Source organism: Cuculus canorus, chromosome 3, assembly GCF_017976375.1.
Source record: "Cuculus canorus isolate bCucCan1 chromosome 3, bCucCan1.pri, whole genome shotgun sequence".
Classification (NCBI taxonomy): domain Eukaryota; kingdom Metazoa; phylum Chordata; class Aves; order Cuculiformes; family Cuculidae; genus Cuculus; species Cuculus canorus.
The window spans coordinates 65,745,108-65,763,432 of record NC_071403.1 but is presented as its reverse complement, the minus strand read 5'-3'; positions in this window follow the sequence as shown (position 1 = coordinate 65,763,432).

The following is an 18,325-nucleotide window of genomic DNA, read 5'->3' as shown; positions in this document are numbered from 1 at the left end:
AAGTTAGCAACTGCAGAAACAATCTAATTCAATGAAATTATTCTCCAGCAGAACTTGCAGAATGTATTATATCTAGTGAAAATTGGATGTGATGTTTCCATTTTACTTTGGTAGAAAATAAACAGCTCTTTAGAACTTATAGGTTAATCAGAAGGTTTTTTCTCAGTTTTGGTGGAGCAATCGGTGGTTTGTACAGTCTGTGGCATGAAGCCTTATATGATCCGGGCCTATTGGTGCCAGTGTTACACAATTAAACTTAAAATAAATGTGGCAGTGAAATACCATACGTACAAGTTTTTTGTCATTATCTTTGCAAGTTCATAAATGTATGCATCTCTTGTTTGCAGATTAGAGGGAAAATATCTAACTCCTTATTTTATTTGTGATTCCGTGCGCGCTTTGCAATGAGAGAAAGCACAGAAACAAATCTAGAACAGACAGATGAGGTTGCTTACTAACACATCTGCCCTTGGTATATGGCCTGAAAAAGCATGTGTCCTTATCCTCATCTTTTCTCAAAGCCATTAATATTCTACTACTGGAATGTATGACCCTCTACTGTATGAAAGGATACACTATACTACCAGAAAAGACAGTATAGAAGCTGCTCCTGTCCACTTCACCACACTTTAAAACCACCTGTTTGAAGAATCAGAGACGCAGCTATACAGATGGACACAAGCACCTAAATTAGACCTCCGATTAGCGAGATGCTTCACAAAAACCTTGCCTAATGTTTAAGGAACCTAATAATATTTTGGCAAGAGGCACCCGAACCTTCACCAGAAACCTGTAGTTTTGTTTTTGCATGTGCCCAGTTGGACTACCATCCTGGCTGAATTGCTCAACTGGAAACTTGTGTTTAATTCTGACATTAGCCTCCAAGAGAACTACACTTTTAAATCTTATTCTTGCTGTTTTAATGTCAGCTTTCACATGCATAGTTTTCAGGCTTAATGCAACTCACGCAAAATGCAGTTGAGTTGTTTGACACAACAACATTTTAATAACTACCATCAACAGACCTGAAACCTTTTCGAATTACACTGGTTAATGAAATATGAAGATCAGCAGCTGGGTGCTCTCTTTCATGTAGACCATGAAGTAGTACAGGATATCTGCTTTGCCATGGTATCTAACAGATCGCTGCATGTCAGAATTAGAAATCTTGGTTTCATGTAATTAATACACTGCAGTTTTACTTCTCATAATTTGTTCAGATTTTGTATCTCTATGTTTGCTTCTTTCATCATTTTTGAGCCCAGGTTTGCTATTCCAGCCCCTATATTCCACCTGCTTATAGAATACAATTTTCACTTCTTGGGCATCTCATGCCACTTCCAGTATTTCTGTCCAGTAATCATTCTCCCAGCACAGCAAATATTTCTTAGATGGAAAACATCCAGGCCCATCTTTAGGTGTGTGATACAAGTGCCAGACTTAAGAGTGTAATCAGCATGAACTCTCCTTGTCCTAGTCACTAGAGAGAGATATCTACAGAGGATAATGAAGATAATCTAAGAATACTTACAGATCTATGATTTCATAAAGAGCCTTCAGCAACTGTACTCCTAAAAGAACAAATATCTTTGGTTAGAAGGCTCAGATTCTGGCTATATTTACTTTATTGTTTTCCCAGTACGCTGTTCTTTCATTGTTCTCTTATTCACCCTGCTTTATATTGCCTGAACTACTGAAAAGAAGTCATTGGGAAGAAAAAAAAACAACAACAAAAAAATCCAGGATAAGCATCTTTTTTTCTGCCTGTTCAAGAAATTGTCCTGGAATGAATAAGATCACAAGAAAAATCCTTTTGTGTTCTTACAGGCTTGATTCCAAAAGCAGTTGTGTTATAAGAACAAAGCTTCCACATATAGGAAGAAAAAAAGCCTGTCAAAAACAGTAGCCCTGTCTGTAAATTGAATAATGATCTTTACTTCTCTGGGATCTGTGGAAGACAGTAAACCTAATTAATGCATGCTAGGCATACTGGCAGCCAACTTTTCATGTTTAGGCTAAAAACTATGGTCAAGACAGCACCCACTGTTTGGTAGGTAAGATTTCCATTTATAACACAAATAAAAATATACTGAATCTTCAACTTAATAAAACAATAATTAAAGGAAAGTGAACTCTTCACATATTCACTGAAAATTCTATGCTAAAATCATATCAGCATATACACTGAGCATTATGTAAATCTAGTTGCCTAATTACACCATTTTTTTATGTGACTGCAAATTTGCAGGGGGTCTCATTTAAATATGCACATCCGTTTTTATTACCTTTATAAGTGGCAAGGGTCTTACAAAGCCATAGGAGGTGATAAATAGACTACTGTATTACGTTTCACAGTATGTGTACACATATGTCATCCAGGGACAGGACCATGGCATGTCCTTCATGATTTTACTTCTAATTGCTGTCAAAAATATTCCTACTGAGTGCCAGCAGCAGAGAAAGCTGATCATGATTCATTGCATCTTCCTAGTCATATAGGAATTTCCAAATTGCAGCAGGTCAAATTAGTATCTTAAAACTTCTGATATATTTTCTGCAGGTATTGTAGTCTCTGCACACCTTTGAATACCTGCTGCGTACTGTCAACAGTGAAGCCTCTTGCCTGCAAATTCCAGATGTACAACAATATTTTGAGGCACAGTAAAATATTGTAACTGCTTTCTGAAGGTTTCTGTGGGTCTTCACTGGACAACAATCAATGATCTGTTCTGCTTCAAATCATGGAGGAACATTATTTGGCTTCTTTGTAAGGAAGAATCTTCTTGCAAAATACTATCTCTTTTTGAAAAGAAATTGCAGAATCAAATCCTAAAAGTCTGAGCTCCATGGGCAGTTAATGTCTAAAGAGCCTACCGTAATGACGTGACTGACTTTGGGACTTATGATTTCTACTATTACAAAAATTAAAAGGAAATAGTTTTTGTAAACCTATAAGAAGAATGTTGAAATTGGACTTTTGAGACAAAGATTTGGCTCAAAAAGAGCTAAGTTCCTTTGGACAATGTTAGATTAATGCATAAAGTGGAAAAAAAGGATTAATTTTGAGCAGCCAGAAATTTATACACAATATGAGAAATAATGAGAAGAAAAAATAACATCTTTACAGATTTATGCTGAGGATATGCGTCAAGAATTAGTTGTTACAACAATTCTGCCTCAGAAACTGTAGCAGACCTACTCAAAGATCCCTTAGAAATTGTGTTTCTACTCACAGATTTGTGGTGTCAGTTGGAAAAGGATACAATAAATTCTTCACTCCAGAAGGATTACATATTCTTCATTACATAAAAATGAAAAAAAAAATCCATTTTAATAGAAAAAATGCTACTGCAACTGTCTAATTGTAATGAAGGTTGCACCTTTTGAGAAAGCCTTTTAGTTAAAACAAATGAGAGAATAAAAATAATGGTGTGTGAACAAAATGACAGGAAAAACAACCAGTGGTTCCTTCATGGCTATATCAAGTGGAGGATCCATTAATCTAGAACTATTATTAGGTGAACATAGTTCCTCAGCCTCTTAATATAATGGAACCAACAATTAAATACCTTAGTTATATTTTTGTCTCTTTCCAACACCTAGAACTCTTCGCTGAGCTTTGAATGCTTTTTCCACATTTTTGGGGGACAAGCTTCTGACCCGCATAACAACCATAGAAAGATTTGTACATACATTATGGCGCTTATGAATTTAGAAGGAAACTTTTAAGCTGTCTTTGAAGCTTCTTACAAATATCTTAAACACCAAGGTGCTGCAGTCACATTCAGAGAGTAAAGCATTAATAAATCCCTCTAAATAACTGTTATCATGAAAGACTTAATTTGAATATGAGAGGACATGTTGTTCTCACCACAGTGGTTAGCAGGATTGCCCAGGAATTTCCACCGATTTCTTGGCTCTTTCAGTGTCTGAACAAAACTAGTGACAGAAAAATGGAAGGTATTTATAAGAAAGGTGACAATTTTCAGTGTAGGATATAAAGAATCTGTGTCCCAGATAGGAAAATCTTTTCATCGCAATGAAATATCATGCGTAAATGGCATGAATATCTCTCATTTTGAAAGTATGGACAGAACCAGGACATTTTGTATTCTGTGATTCTTTCCCTGCACATTTCTGGCAGTCCAAATCATTGTCAAAGTACCTATACTTCTCAAAACAATGAATTTTGCCTTTGGGAACTTTCCACACAGGAACAAGATAGAGCAGCTATTTCTTACAGTAGTCCTGTCCATAACTTTATAACTGGAAATATTTTGAGACTGAACTGCTGTGGCTACTTCGCCCCATTGATCTTTAGTCTGTCACTGTCCCCCTACTGTTCTAAACTAAAACCAGAAAGCTACCAGGGCTTTGGTCAGTATAAAAGCTGCCTCATAGGCAGAATAAGCCTACTCCTTTGTTATTCCATCAGAGAGGTATTTTTTTTCCAGAAAAAAATTTAAGCAATTAAGGCAGATGCTTTTTTTTATGCTAATCGTGGACAATATCTTCCTTGTATTCATAGATGTAAGTAAGCAGTGAAACACATGAAGAACTGGCTAAGTAAATAGCTGGGCAAAACTGATGCTAAAAAAAAAATGATTGTTAGGAATTTGACAGATAACTCTCATTCCCCAAAGATCCTCTCTAAACTGTTAAACACCCTTGACAGAGAAAGTGGTTTCATTGACTTCGGTGTCATGCTCATTAGAAAAACAGAATGAAGATAAACAAAACCATGAGATTTCTCTTCTTAAAAAAAAAAGGTCCACCATAGAAATGCGAAACAAATTGTTACAATTATTTCTCATAAAGTTGCTGGGACTTCCCTTAAGAAGAAACTTTGGAGAGATAGCAACCCTGATAGCTCCAGTCAAGTAGAAGAATTTTAATAAATAAATTCTTTAAGCTGCTGATGCCAGACTGATTCCTGTCAGATCTGACCTTCCAATGGAGCATCTGACGTTGGTGCACATTACCTCCATTTCTGAGCTGAGCTACTATGCTTTTATGTGTCTTTCTGTTCTTGACACGACGTGATTCATCATATTTGAAGACGTATCAGAATCTGGTTTGATCTGTATCTTTTTATGTAGCTTGCTGGGAAGCAGCACATCATGTGGTTTTATACATCTTAAACTAGGTATTCTGGGAAGATAAGCCACATCCTCATGATCAAAGAATGTAAGTCTCTGCAAGATGACAGTGTGTAAGAACTGAGAGTGTAGATGGATAGTGAAGCAGCTACAGCAACAGTGAATATCATCTTCTTTCCTGCCACCTACTATGCCAACTTAGAAATAACTCTATAAACATACCTACATAGGAGATTTTGTTGAATATCAGAGTATATCACATTGTTCATGCTTTACTTACTCTTGATAGCTGAAAAAAGGTCATATTATATCTGATGATCTTGCAGCTGATTTGATGTAAGGAAGCACAAAGGTTTGTGGTGTTCAGGCACCACCAAGTTAGATTCTGTACACACAGAAACTTCCTAAATCGTGAAAACAGTCTTTATTAGGGCTACCTCTGACTGACAACTGTAAAACTAAAAAAGCAATCTCCATCTCTGATTCTATAGCTCAGGCCAAATACTGTATCCTGCAGACAGGCTGGCTCCTTGGTTGATCTTAAGGTTTTATGGAAACAGACCTCTGCTACTACGTGCAATGAATATAGAAATTGCCCAGTCATCTTTTTATTAGTATGTACACAAATAAATCACAAAGACTCAAAAAGCCTTAAAAATATGGCTGTTATTGACAGCATCAATATTGTGTTTTCTCCTACACGTGGGCAGTAATGTTACAGGGAAGTCTGGGAGGTCAGATGCTCTTGATGTTGTGTTCTGCCTGATATGAATACTGGCACTGTTCTATTGGCCCAATGACTGAGGATCTGCTGTGTGAGAAAAGTGCTGTCAAAAGCATTTTTTCCTGTTCTTAAACACAGAGGACTCGTGCTGCAAAGACCTTGGGTAGAAGTGACAGTGGATACATGGTAGTTCCTCTGCAGCTCAACCAGTAGTGTTCCAGTCACATCCATTCTACACACAGTGGATGGGAAATACCATATTAGTTATATCAAACGGCTCATAGTGACTTATTACCGGGATATAGGAGTTCAGAAGGTTGACTGTGAAGTTTATATTAAAAATGTTTTTCCAATGTTTGTAAATCTTCCAATAAATACTCATTAGGACTTTGAAAGTGTCAGGCTAAATGTCAGGTCAAGAGCATTTGGGACTCATTTATATGCCGTTTATGTTTGCCTTCTCTTGTTTTTTGCTTGTTCCTATGTCCTTTATACTACTGCACTTTAGTATTCATAATCTCTTTTTCTGCTAAAGAGAGCTGCCACTAATTTGAGACATTTTTTTTCAGAGTATTAGATATAAACATATTTTTCTATATTGCAACTTCAGTGATGTAATAAACTGCTAGCTTGTATAAAAATGATTTTACGGGAATTACTGTAGAATACAGCAGAATTTGCTTGAGAAGTATTAATAAAAATAGTAAAACCACCAGCTATAGGCCTTTAATATGAGAATTATTTCAGGTATGTTTCATTGTTTCTTAGATATTATTTAATAGAGAATTATAAACTCTATTTATAACCAAACAGTACATAGACAGTATCATCAGACTATACTGCATAAGCTGGGCACATTCCATGAGCTCTATCTCTTTTAAACCATACTGGATTTTTGCTAAAAAGCATTTATATTGTGATTGTGCTACTGCCTTGCTATGTTAGAAAAGTCATATCTCCACTCCAACCGTGTGCATCGTAGGGCTATTTGAATGTTACTATGTCATAAGAAATCCTGTCTACAAAGTGGTTCCTTGGATCTAGATGTGCAACTTAATTCTGTGGTTGAAAACCACTACAAAATAAAATTAATTTGGATTTGAAAGTATCATGACTAACTGGTGTAATTCTAAGTCACTAACAATATTTTAACTACCATGATTCACAGCTAGTACTTGTGTGTCAAAAAGCACCAAACTGAAACTGGAGCCTTTTTTGGAGATATTATGTACTGTCAACAAATTGTTCCCTTAGTCCCTGCAAGCCTTGGGGACAAGATGATTTTTTTTTCCTCAGGATTAAATTAACTGCATGAAAAATAATGTCAAGTCTTAGGCACTATTTAAGTCTTATGCGGTTCTACAAACAGAGCCCACTTGTGGTATGTAGGTTCAGATCATTTCCTTACAGACAGAATTTCACATGTAAAGAGAGAATATCAGAAAAGGAGAAGAATTCATATAAGCAGGCATTCAGTCAATAGAAAGTTTCAGTTAAGTAGCTGATAAGCCATCTCTATAGTGTGACTTCTGCTTGGAGCAAAGGAGTGAAAATAAAGCTTTTGGTTAACTACAAAAGTCTGGTCAGAAATTGTGGGCCTAGTCTTTGCCTCTGTCAGACTTGAGCACTTATTTATTGTAATATGGGCTGGTTTAGCCCTTACTCAAATGTGACCTGCATTATAGAATGCCATATTACAGCAGCAGTTAAGACAGCTCCGCATTACCTTAGGACTCTCCCGAATAGGGAGAGCAGCAGGGAGTTGATATGAATGGCTTTATGTTAGTATAAACACATGCTTTTGAAATAAATTAAATAATAAGTTAGTCATAAAAAGCCTGCAAATTGGTGTGTCTTATTAACTAAAATACCCAGGAACAGACAAGTGTTAATTATAGCTTAGAGAGAAATATCCTGTTAGTACATATAATTTGTCTGGAGACAGGAGTGTCTTGCAGCAGAGAGTCGTAGCATGGTTAACACGAATGGACAAAATCCTAATTTATGTAGGGGGTTAATATCCAGGGCTTTAAATTCACAGAAAATTCCTCTCCATAATATGCTAAGACTAAATGTTTTGTTAAGAAAACAAAAATGGCTACATTAAATTGTCTACCGTAATATTAGAAGAAATATTGAAATTACAAATCATTTTTAGTACTAGATAAATTAAACATAAAATTGCCTTGAATACACTTCACCAGTGTTAACAGCCAGAGTTGTCAGAATTGGAAACAGCTTCCCGATAATAATTAGAGAAACTCTAACTACTTTAAAGTGATGTCTCATCGCCTCATGACAAAGTGCATGATGTAGTTGTCTGTGAAAGCAACTCTATGAACGTAGCAGCCCCCTTTAGCCCAAGGCCATTTTTTTTTACTTCTACAATTTTATTCCTTCTTTTAAGTGAATGTTTTTTTAGTAAACGTACCATATGTCACCATACACTCCAAAGTATTTAGATGCCTTTTGTAAAAGAGGCAGAATGTTGGTAACTTTTTTTTGTCTTGAAGAGTCCTACAGGCACATATGCTGGAAACAGGTTATTTCCTCTCTTTGGACAGAATAATTTCTGGTTGGGTATTGGTACTTTATTCCTGAAAGAACAACGCCTCTAAATATGCTCAATGAATGACGCAAAATTTATTTAGGAACTGAACAATTCACAACTGTGTAGAATTCAGATTAAATAAATAAGCAAACTGATATTTTTCGTTGGAAGAGGAAAATGTTTTCAGTGAATCAAACTGATACAGTCAAAACACAGGACTGAGTATAAGGAAGAGACTTCTGCTCCTGATCTTGGTTGTTCCATCTGATCTAGGGAATAACATTTAAAGACTATAAACTAATCAGCAAGGTGCTGCAGTATAGCAGAGCTCTTTGCTATTCTCCCCTTGTTTCAGTCTTATGTTGTGCTTCTTCTGTTGTGCTACTCTCTTTAACACCGCAGTGCAAAATTTTTTGGCATTTTAACTAAGAAGGAGAAAGAAACCATTTTGCATAATCACTAGTCTCACTTAAACTGCAACTTACCCCAGGAGTGATTTCGTCCATAAAGATAATTTACTACATCATATTACATGATGATTTTCTCAATGTATAGTCAAGTTTCAGATTAAAGAATATGCATCATTGATGATGAGAAGGTTCTATGCAAGTACAAACGGTGACAATGACTATTGAAAAAGAACGTTCTTTCTGTTATATCATATGAAGTGCTAGCAAGCCTTTTGGTCAGTTATCCAGCACTACCACACCTGGTATTGTGACAAAAATAGTATTTCTTTATTAGTTCATCCAAAGTGGGATGACATTTATCCCTTTATCCTGTTGTTCGTTGTGTACTGCAAAGATCTGGAATAATAAAGAAATTTCTGCCAATCAAATACTCTACTTCTGTTCTTTATTCACAAAACTCTCAGTAATACTGGTGAAATTTACCAGTGATGTGATGGTGGGAAGCAATAAGAGTTTTAGTTAGTATTTCAATATTTAGCAAAATATTGCTTAGATGTCCTCGTCTGCCATCAGCTATGCAAAATGAAGGAAATGAGACTTGTATGCACATATTTGTGGGTTTATTTGGTAAAAATTAAATAGATCCTTACTGAAATGCTTTTCAGAAACATAAATTTCATTGTTACATAAAAGTTGCTACCCTGTCACCAGAGTGCCTGATAAAAGTGTCAGTAAGCCATCTGTGCTCCTTCTCACTGTGAATGGCTCAGTGAGCCCAATTTTGCCTTCTGAATAAAATAGACTAGTCTCCCACTGTTGCTACAAAATTATCCATTTTACTGTTCCACCCTACTCTGGTGAGTCCATGACCTCTTAACAGCAGCCCCATCCTCTCTTTCAGATAGCTCTCATCCCACTCAGTCAATCTTTATAATTCCCATTGAGCCCTGGAGATAAGCATAAACTAGCTTGGTTTTCCTCACTAAGTAAAAAGCATTAATGCCAGGTAAGTCACCTATCAGACATCGATTCCATGCTCACTTTCATTTGATTTTCAGATATCTTGAAAAGGTAGATAGCACTCATCTGAAACAGGGTGGTGGGTGGAAAGGATAATCTTTAATCTTTTGGACTATTATAGTAGTGGATAAGTGGATATCATTCATGCAGAGTTGTATACAATAGATACTGTTTTCTGTTTTATGCTTGCAAGTAGATAAAATGGAAGGTTTAAACTTTCTGTATAAACTCACTGTATAGTCGTATATGCAGGACCTTGTAAGAGTAGCTGTTAGCAGTTTGGAGTTTTAATTACCTATATGTTAACAGCTTGCAAATATCTGTTATGGAAGCTATTGAATTACACAATTTAGTTTTTAAAAGTTACATAGATTTCTACAGCTGCATTGATTTTATTTTTCATTTGCATGACAAGGTCATATGCTTAATTGTAACATACCGTTTTATAATATGCAACCAGCAAAAGGAAACACCTCTTTCTCCGTAAGTTTTCATTGTTAAAATTTTAAAGTCTTTGTATGAAAATCTATATCCTTCTTACAGTCAAATAATTTTATTTTAAGCTGAATGGGTGACCTGATTTCCTTACAGTTTTTTTAAGTAACCTGAAATGTTCAAGCGCATATTTTAATGCAAACTAACAAACAGCAGACTGGGAGAAAATATAAATAATGCAATATTCAAGTTTAACTTTTTTTTCTGGTAAGATAGCTCATAGAATTTTTTCCAATTCCATTTTAATGACAGTATTAAACAGTGAAGCTATAATGCTCAAGGAAGTATGACAGGAGAGGCAGCATCAGTGTAGTGGCAAGGGAAGGGCAGAAATATAATCAAGGAAATGTTAACAGAAATTCTGAGGTTTGGATAGACTCAGAAAAGACTGGTAGATGACAGAGGATGGAACAAGGGCTAGGCAGACCTGGATTCACTGAATTATTGGGTTCTGGTGTTTTTTTCAGCCTTTTATCTCGGCTGAAATAGATACTGTGAAGCTTTAGGGGGATGGTCTTTCTTTTCTGAACCACTTCCTGGCTACTCCCCACTCCTATTTTTAGCAAAGCTCTTAACCAAGGACAAAAAACCTAATCAACTCACAGAATGAATATGCAATTGCTTTAAGTATTATCCAAGTAGTAGTATGAATTCGATTAGTATTTTTTTTTTCCTCTGTATATACTTGGTAACTAGATAATGTAACGTAATAACAATATTAAAACTAAAGGCAGAGCATATCAACAACCTTGAAAATTTCATACTGTTCAAGAAAGTTTGGTCAGACTGTATGGCTTCAATACTTTGAAGGATTTCTAAACCAGATAATATGTTTGGAATAGTGTTTCTTTCTCAGTGGTTGTTATTTGGTTCCTTTCAAATCTGACTCGGAGATATTGTACAGCCTTTCCAAAGTGACTGATCTTTACCTTACTGCCTGCTGTCAGTTACTTGTGGTGCTGCTTCATTCACAATGAATTGTGCAGCTACTAGCTCTCCTCTTTGTCATTGCTTAGCCAAACAGCAAGAGATTCTGGAAATGACAAATAAGGCGTATATGAAAAGAAAACAAGAACAAAAATCACATCTAGACATACGTAACCCCAATGTTAAGATCCTCAAGGAGACTGATATCTTCCCTTCGAATGAATGTGTATATGTAAGCCATAGTGCAACAGTCCAAGTTCTGTAGTTAAGCCTGAACTGTGCTCTATTTGGAGATCAAGGTTTCCATCTCTTGGTTATGTTTGAATAAAATTATGTATTAATGAGTAAAACTGCTGCCAACTTCACTTCCTCTATTAAAAAGTATGATTTTACTGTTTATTAGGTTTACATTTCTTTTTAAAGTAGATTCTTGAAGAAATGTAACTTATTTTGCGAGGCTTTTTGTCATTACAATTGATTTAATCCGAAACACTAAATAATTTAGTCTCAGTGCAGAGTCACTGGCTGCATTGATAAAACCTGTCTTTTTCACCTGATTGTTGGTCCTGTTGGTCCAACAATTTTGGTCCTTTTTTTTGGATTCTTATTCCTAACTGAAAATGTTCTAAAATAAAACAGATAAAAAATTTTTTTCACAGTTTTATTTTTCTTTCAAGATCTATTTCTCTGTTTTATTCTTTAGCCATTGCAGTATTTTTCCTCTCAGTTGAAGAACTGATAGAGTTACATGTGTATGAATTCAACTAAAGTGTTGAGACATAAAAAATTCACAATCTGCGAGCCTCCTTTTGATTTGTGGGTCGTTATGAGATATGATGCAAGAAATTATGCTTGCAGCATGCACTAGTAGATTGCCCAATTGCAAAGTGTTTTGAATTTGATCCACTTGGTAAAAATCTATATTTACTTGTAGCAGTTCATGCAGAAAGATCTGGAAGGGCTTACACTGAGATGCTATTTACTGTAGTGTGGTATTTACACAATGGAAGTGAACAGAGATCAACGATACCAATACTAAAGGCAGTAGATCTAGGTGAAATATAGCAACTATTAAATATTTCCAAGAAGGCAAAGGAGTAGCTACTGCAATAACTGCAAGGTGGTTTTGAGCAGGCAGACAGAAAACAATACAATCGAGGCAAGTTTGCGAAAAAAAGCCACTCGTGGTTGGAGCTTAACCTGCACTAGACTGACAGGGCATAAAGGATACAGTTATAGAGTCATGAGACAGAATTAGACTGTACTGGAAATGTTAGGCAATCTCAGGTCATCCTAGTCTCGACCACGCAGAGTACAGGCATGAAGTGTTGATGTAGAAAACTAAGGTAAGAATGGCAGCAGAGAATCCAATCCCATCACAAGAATCAGGTCCTGAAAGGCTACTGTCTGCATGTGGGAATTATGTACAGAAGGGGAGAACCTACCAACCTCTTTCTTAGCATAGTGAGGATTGTCGAAACCACACTTTAGGAGTTCTATTTCTCTTGTCTTTGGAGTACCAGTTCATGGCACCAGGTACTTCTACAAATTATGTACTATTGACCCTGTTGAAAAGCTTTGAAAAAGTTTATGGATGAAATACTATACTAAACCTAAGAACTAAACCTAAGTTGATTGCCGCTTATGTTCTTATCTAGAAGCTTTCTTACTATTCAGAAAGCTTCTCATGACCTTATTTGTTGGTTGGAAAAGATAAATACCTGTTAATTTAGAGCATTTATTTGGTTGTGAAAAATGTGTATAGATACTGATGAAGTTAGATTGTAATAATAAATAAAGTGAAAATAAGTCTGTTGTAAGTTTGTTGAAAATTATTTGCAAATCAGTTTTAATCCATTAGTTGATACAGTTCAGAGCTGCTAAGAGTCTATATGCAATATAGACCAAATAAAGCATAAGAAGAAGAACTCAGTGTGCTTTGCTCTTTGTGGTATTTCTTAACAAAATACCTCCTCGTGTTATAGAAAACTAGTAAAAAGGACAGGTATCAATTAGGCCTTACAAACATATTCTTTTCTTGTAAAGGTGTTATTTATGAGACAATTTTTGCCTGGACCTTCTGACTGCAGCCTACTAAAAGATCAGAGATAGAATCACATCAGCTCTTCCTACAGTATCCTTTAAGTGTCAAGAAAGAGGAAGATACATATTATAGTATGTTGAGTGTCTGCCTCTGTCTTCTTTGCAACACACCTTTTGGTAGATGAAGACAGCAATTAAAGCCTCTCCTTCATCTTTTCTGGACTCAACAAATGCAGTTTTCTCAGTCTCCTTTCACAAGTCATGTACTCCAACTCCACCTGAAAGGATCATTTTATTGAATGCTACTTTTCTTTTAGAGAAAGTACTGGGGAAATTGGTATTCTTGCATCACTAAATTTCACTTACAAGAATTTCCTGACTTTTCCAGAAGACCTTAAGTAAACCAGATGCGTTGCTAAATAAACAAGAGAGCCAGGTTTTATGGTCATGGAATCATACATTTCTAACTTAAGCGTAAGCACTCTTGTGATGTCTATAAGAGAAACGAAACAAGTTCTTAGTATCTTGTCTAGTTATCTTCATAAAATCCGTTATGTTATACTTCATCTTCATCCAAAATGGAAATTTCTCTAAACAAATACACCTTTAGAGCCTGCTAATAGAAAAGATCTTGAATTGGGCACTTCTTTTTGTCATATTTACTTACTGTGTAAATCACTATGAAAAAGACACTTCAAAGTTAGTCATGATGAAGCATCTCTCTTTCTCGTTGTTTAGACAACAAAAAATTGAATGGTGGCTGTGTTTTTCTTTGCCAGTGCTGTATCGCCAGTGGAACCCAGGTTAGAAGAACTGATGATGAGACAGTGACTTAACATTACTGCAAAGACCTGTAGATCTGTTTCTGTCTCACAAACATACAGAGAGAATTAAAATACATTTTTGAGTGTTAAAATGCTTGTACTTTAAAATTTAAAAAACCCATAGAACCATAGAATGGTTTGGGTTGGATGGGGTCTTTAAAGGTCATCTAGTCCTATCCCTCTGCAATAAGGAAGGACATCTTCCACTAGATCACATCGCTCAAAGGCCCATCCAACCCGACCTTGAAAGTTTTCAAGGATGGGGCCTCTACCACCTCTCTGGGAAACTTGTTCCAGTGTTTTACCACCCTCTACTTAAAAAAGATCTTCCTCATATCTAGTCTGAATCTACCCTTTTTTAGTTTGAAACCACTACCCCTTGTTCTATGGCTACAGGCTCTACGATGTCTGTCTCCATCTTTATTATAAGCCCACTTTAAGTACTGAGAGGACACAATGTAAGTCCCCTCAGAGAGATGTACATATCAATGTGCAGAACAGTAATCTCTAGCAATTATTAGTCTTTGCCCTAATCATTTTCACAAAGAATCCCAGCATCATATCTGAACCTTTGAGGCTCCATGGAATGTAGTATTATGAGCTGCTTCTTCTTCACAAGTGGGAAGTGTCTTGGAAGTCTTGTTTGTGTAAAACTGTGTTGCCATTTTCTTACTGCAACATATACAGCGTTGAATTTGTGAATAGAATGTCATATCCTGTGATTTCAGGAGTAAGGAAAGAACAGATACACTAGCACATCAATTGAATGTGTCATGATTAAGTGTCCACCTTCAATTGTCAGTCTGGCAAATGATGGTGAGGCCTTGACATTACCAGTCTCCCTTCCTCTCACCAGTAACCAGAGAAGACTATTCAGTGTACTCAAGAGTATCAAGTATCTCTTTTTCCTGGGCTTACCCTTCTGCGTTTTTTGGTTCCTTTTTTTTTTTTTTTTTAATTCCTCATCTGTTTTGGATAGGAAGTCAAAGCAGCAAGAAAATAAATAAAAAAAAAAGCCTGTGTCTCACTCTATGAAGTGACAGATCATCTAAAGCTCTCCATATATAATGGCTTTCGAAAAGTAAAAGACTTTAATACTTTCTGCCTGTTACCTTACAGGCAAGTGCAGAAATCTTTCTGAATATATCCTTGAGAGAAGGTAATTTTCAGAATAGTGGGAATTCTGGGTAGCTGTTCCTCAAAGGCTGAAGGTTCATTTCAGAGATTTGTGGCCTCACAATAACCTCAGGGTGATTCAGGAACTTTAGCGGAGCTTTCTATTTTGTTGACTTAGAGAAGAATAACAGCAAAGAATCTTGTTCCTAGAATCTGTTACTGTTTTAATGTGTTCAATTAATTTTATAAATGTTGATTATTTACTTGTTGTTGCAAAAGCTACCGATACTTAATAAGGCACTTCTTACTTGGCATTTTTCTGTGGCTTTTTAGATAGCTATTCCTAAAAATGAAACAAAATAAAATTGTAGAGATGCACATTTCTCACCAACCTCTTCATTTAGGTTCTTTTATGTCTGGAGAGGTTTGGTACATTTACGTTCCCCTCCCATCTGAAGTCATGAAACAGATATGCACTCTTGGATTAAATTCAATTAAAAGAGTCATCTTTCCTCTGAAAACCAGATGAGCTTTTCTAAGATTAAAATAGCATTATAATGAGAAGTACCAGCATTTCCTAGAGAGTACATTAATACCCATATCCTTCATAGCAACTCAGTAAGTCAGATTGTTGTAACTATTCTGTTAGCTAGAAATTTGACTACGTGAAAGAAAATACATTCTGGAAGAAAAATACAAAAAATCAAGAAAGAAAAATATTTACTGCTACTTTTTATATCTTACTGTCTAACTGAAGACACCAAAATCCACGTTTAGGAGCTGAAATATATGATCCCAATGTCGGTGGTGTAGTGCTGTATGGGAACATATACGGATACAATTTTTTATTCCCATCTTAATAATGTATGTTTGGAAATTCTGTCCAACACTTGCAGTGAAATATTCAAACAGTTCTGTATCTGACACTGGATATGCTACAGCAGTGCCAACTGAATCATGAAGGTCAGCCAAAGTACAGCTTAAGAAGTATCTTCACAGTTAATCATGGCAATTTACTTAATTCAGTTCTGCATTACACATTTGGGAACTTTGGGACATTTATAGATTTACTAATTAGAGTAATAGAAACTGAAACAATAGGTGTCTGTTTTATCTTAGATATGTCTCTGCAAATACTCATATTGTTTATGCCTATAGATATTTAAATACTGCATGGTTAATAGTGTTTTCTCACACGCACATTATTTGGCTTATGCTCTCTGCAACGGTTTATTGAAAATAAATCATGGAAGTAGCATGGATTTCTATCAGGTCGTGTAATCCTGTAAAGGAAATAGATTTCTTGTGGTGCATATTCATATGAGGTTTTGTCAGAGGCAATTCTGTACAGATGTACTCCTCCAAAAGACAAAATCCTGCATGCTTCAGAAAATGCGTATTGACAATTTCAGTTGGTGACTTCAGGGTGCTTGCAGAAGTCTTCCAGTATGGCAAAGCGTAGTGATGTCAGGAGCAAGTTAGATGAAACAAGAGCTGTGTCTATTATCTCAGAACTCAGCAAAAAGCTGACACATGCTTTTATTTAATTACCAGTCAGGTTGCAGTTTCCAGGACTAGCATCCCTGTTGTTATATTACTCATTTTGTAGCTCCACCTGTGCTCATTTAGGCCTGGCTGTCCTTGAATATTCCTAGTACCAAAGCCTCTAGAACTACAGGGATAAATCAACTCTTATAAAAAGTTTCTTGTTTGTGCTGAGTAATGCTTGGTTAATAGGAACAAAAGCAGCCAAAATCACAGTAACAGCTATCAGAAAGGCAGTGTTTGCCAATAAATAGAAGCACTGCAAATCAAGTCTAATGTAGAGTCTACCTGCTATTCTTAAAAACAGTAATTGATAGAAGTCAGTAATTTATTGTTAGGGGAATTTTAAGTAGATGTATTTCCATGTTGAATTTTCCAGTCAATGGTATTTCCCTGTCTAAAGGTACATACAATTTCTTTATCCTTTTTGTGTATTTTACCTGGAAATGATTTCTTTAAATTAAAGTTTTAGGTGAGTATGGTCCCTGTTCCATAAAGAATGTGAGTGGTTGCGTGGGTTAAGTTATCATCCACATAAAGAAAAATTGAATGTTAAATACTATTGAAACAGAATGATTGATTTTTACACTCACTTAAGCGTTTAGATTTTCTGAGATTTCAGAGGCAATGGCTTAGTAGTCCCTCGTCATTAAAAATTGATCTGAATCTCTCGATTATTTACTTGCATATTTTGGCTGTTGCTTTTCCTGTGTCTGTCTAATAGAGAGTTCTAGTTTTGAAGTTTTATTCCCTGTCTAGATTCATGTAGACCACCTCTACTAACAATTTTATATAACTTGAATGGACTTCTTTATAGCTGTAAGTCCGAAGCAGATTTTCATTCAGCTTTTCACTGGTGCAGATGAAAAATCTAAGATACAAAACAAGAGAAATCAAGTCTAGGTGTAGTGAAAGACTGGCCTTTCAACAATTTTCACTAATTTTCTTAGAAATTTTTCCATGGTTTGGTAGCTCCATCTGTGTCTTAGATATTATTGTGCCTAAGGGTGTTGTTGAAGCACATCTAAGTACACAGGAAGTGTGACATACTCCAAGGAGGTGACAGATACGGATGATCACAGCTCACACCGTATTTGCTTCCCAGGACCAAATAGTAGATCCAGCTTGTTTCATTGCTTTCTTGACAGATGGTAAAAATACCATCAATTGACAACAGTTTGTCAGTGTTTTAATTTGAAATTGAAGATGATCTTTTATATTACCACACAGCCATGGCTCCACTTTTCAGTGAAGCAAGATCCACCTATTAATCCGAAGTTCATAAAACTCAGGAATGTCAGTAGATAGTGTGAGTAGATACAGTTTTGCAAGACTTGAAAAACTAGAGTACAAACCTTTGAGGATAGTATATCGTGGAAAATATTGTGTTTACACAAAAATAGTGTCCTGAGACAACTAAGTTTTCACCCAGTTTAAGTTGTAACGTCAACACGATAATTAGTGTCTTCCAAGGATCTTAGAGGATAGATAGGATACACTAGTACCTCTTTTAAAATTAATACTAATGTCACTAAAGTTTTCCATTTATATTGTGTACCTCTTTTTACATA